General features: G+C 37.2%; 1 long non-coding RNA gene across 6 annotated transcripts; it reads left to right on the forward strand.

The window, feature by feature from the left end:
- The first annotated feature begins 1,809 nt into the window (after positions 1–1,809).
- LOC131243067 (uncharacterized) lies at positions 1,810–7,042 on the forward strand. 6 transcript variants are annotated; one of them, XR_009169839.1, is made up of 7 exons: positions 1,810–1,843; positions 2,002–2,049; positions 4,487–4,644; positions 4,772–4,851; positions 4,980–5,221; positions 5,467–5,586; positions 5,674–5,875. It is a non-coding gene; the product is annotated as an uncharacterized LOC131243067 (long non-coding RNA). The 6 variants fall into 6 exon arrangements; XR_009169835.1 differs by adding an exon at positions 6,721–7,042 and having other exon boundaries at positions 1,816–2,049; positions 5,674–5,759; XR_009169837.1 differs by having other exon boundaries at positions 1,816–2,049; positions 4,763–4,851.
- The last annotated feature ends 2,113 nt before the right edge of the window (positions 7,043–9,155 follow it).

The following is a 9,155-nucleotide window of genomic DNA, read 5'->3' on the forward strand; positions in this document are numbered from 1 at the left end:
ACTGAGGCCAAAAGTTTGCCCTTTTGCCTCGGTTGGTGAGCAACTAAGGTTAAAAGGTTGCCCTTTTGCATCGGTTTGTGAGAAACTAAGGCCAAAAGTCTACCCTTTTGCCTCGGTTGGTGAGCAACTAAAACTAAAAGTCTGCCCTTTTGCCTCGGTTATTGAAAACTGAGGCCAAAAGCATGCTATTTTGCCTCGGTTATTGAAAATTGAGGCCAAAAGTCTACCCTTTTGTCTGGCCAAAAGTCTGCAATTTTGCCTCGGTTGGTGAGAAACTGAGGCCAAAAGTTTACCCTTTTTCCTCAGCTGGTGAGCAACCAAGGCTAAAGGTCTGCCCTTTTTCCTTGGTTGGTGAACAACTGAGGCCAAATGTCTACCCTTTTGCTTTGGTTGGTGAGTAACTGAGGCTAAAAGTCTGTCATTTTGCCTCGGTTGGTTAGTAACCAAGGCTAAAAGTCTGTCCATCATTTTTGGAAACTCATTTATGGAAGTGGGCTGAAAAATTATTTCACGAAGACGTCTATCATTGAAGCCTTCTTGAGGCTACCGAACTCATCACAGTGGGCCACGGTAAGATTTCAAAGGTAAATGGTCCCATCATCACTGATCCATGCATTATGACCCATTAGAGTGTTGAATCAGCCTACTATTTTGGGTCCCATTTTAAAATAATATGTAATAAGAGATGGATGGAGCGGATGCCATGTCATGGTGGGCCCTACTAAGCTCTTTGCTTCATGGGTCGGCCAGGCCTTTTTGCCTCGGTTATTGAAAATTGAGGCCAATATCGAAAAGTAGCAAAGTAATTTCGACTTTCCAAAGTTATAGTGGCGTTTTCATTATTTCCAGCTACAAAAGCAAGCCGCCATTCCTCTCACTCAGAGGCTTTTTGGGTAAAGGTCTCTCAGCGAGTCCAAGCAAGTCTCCCAAAACCCTCATTTCTCTCGATTTCTGCTCGAAAATTGCCATTTCTTTCTTCAGTTCCAACCATTTCATCGATTGATGGCGAAAGGAGCTTCGGAATTCTCGTTTCTCAGACGTGCAGGTCTATATTGCTCTTGTTCCCCCATTTTCTCATTAAATCTCGTCAAAGATCGGATGTTCTAGTTCTCAAGTTCGATTTTCTTGATTTGTTTGGAATTTCTTTGCTGTTTTCTATTTTTTCTCGATCGAGAATCCTTGATCGTCTGGTTTAGAGAGGAATGCAGAGATTTTTTATTTTTTATTTTTGTGGAATTCTGTCGGATTCCCATAAAGAAGACCTTTGTGATTTCCTAGTTTGCAAATTTTGATTCTTTTCACATGTTTTCGAGCTGCTAGAAGCCTTATCATTCAGATCCAGATCCAAATCCATTCTCTCTCTCTCTCTCAATTGGAAGAAGTAGAGCTGCTAGAAGACCTCCTTATCATTCTGATCCAGATCCAAATCAGTTCAAGGTAAGCTCAATTCTTTTCATTTTGCTCCTTCCACTCCTTTTCTCTCAATCTCAAATTTGATCAGATTAGGAGAATAGAGAAAGATCTATTATGTATTATGTTTTTTAGGAGCATGCACTTCCTACATCCCACTTCCCTCTGCTAGCAGAAACTGATCCTCATTGGAGATGGATGTGATTCATCTTCAATTTAGATAATTTTACATTTGGGAGCGGTTGTGGATAACTAGCTGTAGCATGACAGGAGTGATCTATCTTTAATTAACCTTGTAGATCTTAGATTTATCTGTCTTCCCAGCTGTTTTTTTCCCTGGTCTTCTTCCTAGAGCTGTGCTAAATTTCTAGTTGTTGTGCTGCTCTGTAAATTGAAATCTTCCATTTCCTTACTGTTTTGACTCTGTTTTTTGGTGATATGTTTTATTTTTGTATTATTTTTGTCTGTTTCTATATCTATCTATCTATACATACATACACACCTATCCAACTCATGCTATGCATAAATATACACGATACAGACACATTTTGGTGATGTGATTTATTTTTGTATTATTTGTCTAATCTTTAGAAAATTAGGACTGTCGAGCTTGATGGGAAGACAATCAAGCTGCAGATTGTGAATAATTTGGGAATATCCATTTGAATTTCTGCTATTTGTATGATTTTATTTCACTCTTGAATGTTTAAGTTATTGGGTTTTCTTAATGCCAATATATTTGCTTTGGTAAATTTAACTAAATTCCAATGGATGTTGTCCTTTTCGTTTTTCTTTTTTGTGTAAAAAATTTTAGTAGGTAAGTTGGGATCGAACTCTAAGTTGGGATCAAACTCTGGCTCCAAGAGTTGATCTTTATATTCATGTCTACGGGCATATCTTATCACTTCTTACTCATTGGTTGTTTGCTCTTATCATTTTCGGTACTTTGTCCAAGATAGGATGCCGGTTCAAATTGTAGGTAAGGCTTCATTTGGATGGAGTTTCCTAGAAAATTATCTGGGGGAACACATGGGGCCCATAGTGCCACATGAGAATCCCTTTGTTATGCAAATAATGGGAAATTCTAAGTACTTGGAAGCCTGCATGCTCAAGAAAATTTTCATGGGAATCTCCATCTATGTGAAACCTAATGCAAGTCTGCTGTCCATGCCAATAATTTGATTTTGTGTGATGGATTAGTTGAATGGCTGCTGATTTTTAATAAACATAACAGGCTTGTTTTGTTGGGTCACACGGTGTACATCTTTTCCCCTTCTTTTTGTATCGGACATATATTAGAAAAAAATAAAATTAGCTGGCAGTCTGGCACATATACATGTAACTGCTGCAAGATATCCAATTGGTAATTGTTTTTGTGGTTTTAGTACTATATTTAGTTCATATCACTTGATCACGGGCCATGCTTTTCTGCTTCATGCTTTGTTTGCTAATGAACTTGGAGATCTAGGAATGTCTGATGGTTTGAACTATGAGAACCAAATTGCTGTTGGATTCTTGTATGTAAATCACTGCCTTTCTGTCTTTTGTAGTTATGTAGGAAAAATGTTTAGGCATTCCCATGTGTGATGCACATGCAATTTACTAGTGTGTGCATGCTCACACACACAGTACAATTCAACACACATGGGAAACAAAGCACAATTCCTAATTCTTTTCAACTTCTTATTTTTCAAAAACAGGCGATTCCCTGCTCTTGCTTTTTGCGAAACTACAACTAAAGTTTTTGTCTTAATGATGGTTTCAAAAACAGGCGATGCCAAGAACAACCACCTAGTGACTTCTCTATTGCTCAGTTCCGGTTTCTGGAGCGACTACTTGTCATCCATGGGCACTAGTGCTATAAAAGGATTACCCAAATGGTAAGAACTACAAAATCCCTTCTTTCTCTACTTTCACTCAACACAAAATTGTATATTTATATGGGTTGCATGGCTAATTTGTACTCATGGAAACTACATTGCATTCAGATCTATTATTTCTTTTATAAGAATATTTTATTTGACTTTGGACTGGGTTGTTTTTTTAACTTTGGATGACACCTGTAATGTGTATGGCACAAGCATGGATATATCAGTTCAAAGTGCTTCATTAGAATGCCTGATTTTGTGTTTCAACAAGAAGTATATTTATTCATTTTGAAATACTTATTTTGCATTTTTGTCTACCTAATTTATGTTGATCTGTATGGCTGCATAGTTGGATAGTCTGCTGTAGGCACAGACCCTATGGTTTGAAATTCTGAAATCATAGATAGAAACTGGAACACCGTATATGCTTTTCAAGGTATTTTACTAAGTGAACAAAAGATCCTCCATAATCATTTAAATCCCATGGTTGTGTGGTTTTAATGTTGATTTGTTTATTTAGGACACTTGCAATAGTTTACAGACTACTGTTTTCGTACCGTGCATTATCCCTTAATCAGATATCCACATTTGTGTTTTATTTTAAGTGGTTGTGTTTTTGTAACAGGGTCATCATTTTCCCTTTTCATACCCTTCAGGAACAAGTCCTTGTATTGAGATGTTGGATAACCGAGGATACAATATGAATTAATAATTCTCATGAATAAAAGGCCAATCAACTTGGAAGTTCCCTGCCCTCCTGTGGTGAGCTGGATTAAGAGAAATCTAGGTCATGCTCATCTTATCACAGGAAAGTAGGGTGGGATCAATTGAGCTGCCTAGGAAAATAGAACATGAGGGGAAAAAAATTGAAATGCATGTGGCGGGTATTTTTCTTATTAATACCTGTGATCATAGCTTTTGGAGTTTCTCATTGTGATCATAGACAATTCCATGCCCCAGTCCTGTAGTTTTGGATGCCATTAACTATTGGTGTGATTCTATAAATTTTGAATCAGGGGTCTCATCCATTCAACCCATATGCTATGCCTTCACCAAATGGCAACACCGAGGCTTCTGTTAGTTACATGCTTAAACCAACCTTTATTTATTTATTTGTGTTTTTTTTTGGTTAGGCATGCTATATGTGTGGTATGATAGATATGTGAAATGTTGTTTGTATAAATGGATCATGACACATTTTTCCGTAGGGCATGGAAATGGATGGTAAGTCATCTGAAGGTAAGGAAAAGGGACCCATGAAGAGATCAAAAGGAAGTTTAGGCAGCTTGAATATGCTTATGGGTAAGGATAATAGTGAGCCGGGTAAAACATCTGGAGCATCTGGGAATGGATTTGTCTCCCAAAGGTATTATTGATACCCAGGAGATTATTTCCATCATCGTAATTTATTTAAGATGTTTTGGCACCCATTCAATTACATACTGATTACAGTTGATAATTGAAACAAAACCTGAAATCTGTAGTGGTGATAGTGCAAGTGAAGGTTCCAGTGAAGGAAGTGCATATATGGAAGTGTTCAACTTCAGTAAAAGATGAGTGCATATATGACTTTGTGAGTCCAATGCCTTTTTAGAAATGCAATTTTAGTTGGAGCATATGCATAAAGTATCATTGTCACTGTTTTGGATGTAAACACTACCCAAACATTTCGTATTCATAATTTCCACTCATCATGTGCAGGACACACCACAGAAGGCAAGCGGTGGGAAAGATTCTTTGGAAGGTAGATTTATCAAAAATGTTCCTCCCTGTCATTACATGGACATTTTTCAATATTGAGCAGGGTACCATAATCTATGAATTGCAACTGAGGCGTCTAAGAATGGGAGTTTCGTCCGTGGTGCTCAGAATGGTGTGGCTCGCAGTCCATCACAAACAATGTTGAATCAAACAATGCCTGTCATGCCAATGGCAACACTTGTGTAAGTTTCATGCTTGTATGGTTCAGCCTCGGTACGGAATTATTTACTGGCACTCTGATGCGGAAAACTTCATTCTTGTTATGCTTTTCTGTATATGTTACTTGACTATCATAAGATAACTATATGTACAATTCTAGAGTTTGGGATTTTATGTTTGCCAGCAACAACTAGCAGTTTTGTATCATCTCAAGATGTTGGTTGGTATAAATGATTATGTTGCGTGTTTCTCATGCCCTTGTAAACAGGCTCTTCACTACAGTCTGGGATTCTTTAGGATTAACATATGATGTATCCTTTGAGCTAAGCTAGTTTGATAGGTTGAAACTTAGGTGGTATGTGGTCTCATAACTTCAACTCCTGGCAAGGTAACAATCTAATGTACATCCACGTGCTGACTTAAATTCTTGTATTCTCTAGTCTATTTCTCTCTAATTCTTTCCTTTATCATACAGGTTTATAAAGCTGTTGTGTTGATGCATGTAAGAATGTTCTGAGAGGTTTACATGACAGCAAGATTGCCCAAAGGGAGCTGGATCGGGTTAGTATTTTCCCTTTGCTCACCTCACCTTATCCCAATTTTCTTGCAATACTACCACAATCTTTTGTTTAAGGGGCCAATTGGAGCCTTTTAAAATCAACTAGATTCCTTTTGAAGCATAGGTTTCCTCTAAGCATGCATTGAGTTACTATACACAGATCTTAAAAGTGGAAATGATTATGTGCAAGTAGGAGATTATTAAAAAAAACAATCCTCATAGGTTATTAACATGATTAATAGAACTAAGTAGGATTTTTTTAAAAAAAATAAAATCCTCATAGGTTATTAACATGATTAACAGAACCAAATAGATGGGTTCAAATCATTTATATAGGTTATGAGATTCAATAACATTCTTGAGTTATTTATTATCACCATTATGTTAGCTCAACTTGCTTGCTTTTTCTACCTCTGCGCTCACAATGGCCGTCGCAGTTGCAGAGATTCTGAAGAAAAAAGGGCTGGCTATTAAGAAGAGTAAGCCCAACTTGGGTTGTTGCCTATCATGTTCCCTTGTCAACACTTGAGAATTACAAATAATAATAATATATTTTTCCATCATGAGCAGGAATTTTGATGTCTACAGTTGACATGAAGGATGAATCCAAGGGCCGTCTCATTCCAAAAGCGAAGGTTGGCACTGTTAATGCTAGTTTTTAATATTTGTCATGTCAAATTAATCATCCTTACTACCTTCTTCTTCTTCTTTTCTTATTTAAAGTGATCAAATTCAAATACCCATGCTTTTTTAACTAGCATGGTTGATTATTTCTGCAGTTTTAACAAACCACCCCCCTCCGTTTCTTTCAAAAAGACACAAGCATATATAATTCTTCTCTTTGGCCACACTAGTTAATTGATCTCAACAACCAGACTCCTGTTTACTTTTTATTTTTGGGAGGTAGCGGTTTGCATACAATGATGTTTGCAGTTGTAATGTTTTTGTTCTTACTTGTTATAGATTAAGGTATTGCTGGGGAAGATTGAGAAATTCGATGATCTGATTGTTGCCGTTGCTGCCAAAGGGAGGCAGTTGGAGATAATAAAGCATGATGGCAAACCATAGCTCTGGAGTTCCATCATATTCTGATTTTCATTTCTTTTTTCTTCCTAGTGTCCTGTTTAAGTGATAGAGGTTATGAAATTTTCAAGTAGAGCTGCTGCTGTCATTAACTTGAAAGAGCAGATTTGAGAGAGGCCTTTTTCTTTTCTCCTTTTATGGGAGTTGTTGATGATACAGACAATCTGTTGTTTGGTGGTCAGACTGCCGTTGTATTGTTTGAGTCTTGTTTCAGCATCTTCCTTTGACTGATGCTTACTGATTGACAGCAAACAGTTAAAGCTTTGGTGATCTTCCATCTTTGTTGTTTCCAAAGGATATGGGGTAGACATTGCCTTAACTGGTATTGTCCATAATCTGAAAGTAGATCCTTCTTCTGAAGCCATTAATTCCAATGTGGTATGTGGTTTTTTAGTGTTTTATAGTTTTGATTTCTCTTTAGTGATATACTTTCACTTTATATGGTGAACTAAATCTTTGTCGGCTTTTGCTTTGGGCAGAATGATGTTAAAAATTGAATTTAGCCTCAGTTGATGCCAACAAAGGCTAAATTTATCTTTAGTCTCAGTTTTGCCTCAGTTACCTAAACTGAGACTACAACTCCCGTGGCTAAAGGGTTTAGCCTCGGTTGTTAAGAACCGAGGTTAAAAATAGATTTAGCTTCGATTGGAGGCAATTGAGGCTAAAAGTTGGATTTAGTCTCAGTTGAAAACAATGGAGGCTAAAATTTTGATTTAACCTCATTTCGAGACAATTGAAGCTAAAAAGCTTTTTAGCCTCACTTGAAGAACCGAGGCTATAAAAGTCATTTTAGCCTCGGTTGCTAAAACTGAAGCTAAAGCCTTTAGCCACAGGGGTTTCAACTTCGGTTTGGATAACTGAGGAAAAATTGAGGCTAAAGGCTTTAGCCTCACTTTTTAACCTTTTTAGCCACAGTTTTGAACCGAGGTTAAAACCCCCTTTTCTTGTAGTGCAAGGACTGGAAGTTAGCAGCAAACAATAACAAAAATTAAAAAAAAAAAAAGAAGAGAAGAAGAAATAATAAAATTATATATATATATATATAATTTTATATGTGGTGGGTCCCACGTGGGACCCACTTGATGAGGAAGTGGATTGGCTGGGGTATTAATGTCAGAGGTTTTGTGGGTTCCTCATGATGTATGCATTTTATTCCACGCCGTGCATCCATGGCCCCAACAGCAGAACGGCTACCGTATTGACGTTACCAAGTTACGTGGGTTTGACTGAGGTATGTGTTATTCAACACTGTACATCCATTTTGTGATTTTGCTTGAAGTGGGACTCAACTAGATATGTGTTATATCTCCACCGTCCATCTCATTTTCCAGCTCATTTTAGGCGTTGACCCAAAAAATGAAGCCAACCTAACTCTCTGGTGGGCCACACCAGCAGAAAGACTAATTTAATAGTGGTAAATCATTAAGACCCGCTATGATATTTCAAGGCATCAACCAATATTGGACTCATTGGACCTGTCCTCAGCCCTGGAATCCAACCAGTGGGGTAGATCCTCTTGAGGTGGGTCTCACCTATCAAAAACTAACAGAAGATTAAAAAAATAAATAAATGGATAAATATAAAAGAAACATGCTGGATGTGGTAGTTGTAAACGTCCAGAGGACGCTGCCTCATTATGCTTAGATTTTAAGCAGGATCATGAGCCCCCATCACAGGCCCTACCATGATGTGTGTTGAACATCAACACCGTCCATTTGATGGGTCCCCTTTATATATGAGGTGCCCCCAAAAATCAGCCATACACAGCGCTCGGATGGCCCACTCCATCTACAATCTTGTGAAGATATGTTAAACCATATAAAATCTCTTGCTGGGGTCCCTCTGAGATTTGGATGCACTTGAAACTTGGTTTGACCCTTTAACCTAGTGGGACACACATAATGAATGGGTTGGATTTGTGAACCACAACTTGGTGGGCCCAACAAATGATTATGAATGCTTTAATGACGAATTATAGTATCTATTATCATGATTAGATCCACTATTAATACTAGATAGCTATTATTATTATCATTAGTATTATGATAAAATTGTGGTTATCAAACACAACTAACCATTAGTAGATTATCCATGCTAATAGTAGTGCTTACAAACAAAATTACCATTTTTAAATATTAGTCATTTAATTATCATTCTTAGGTACAATCATTAATAGTAGATCATAGCATTATTATCATCATAATGATTGTTATTAATAAATTGGCAAACGTTAATTATAACACTAATGTTAACCATTACTTTTCAATTATTAAATTAATATGGTAAATTATCATATGCTAACTACAATCCAAATC

This window comes from Magnolia sinica, chromosome 4, assembly GCF_029962835.1.
Source record: "Magnolia sinica isolate HGM2019 chromosome 4, MsV1, whole genome shotgun sequence".
Lineage (NCBI taxonomy): Eukaryota > Viridiplantae > Streptophyta > Magnoliopsida > Magnoliales > Magnoliaceae > Magnolia > Magnolia sinica.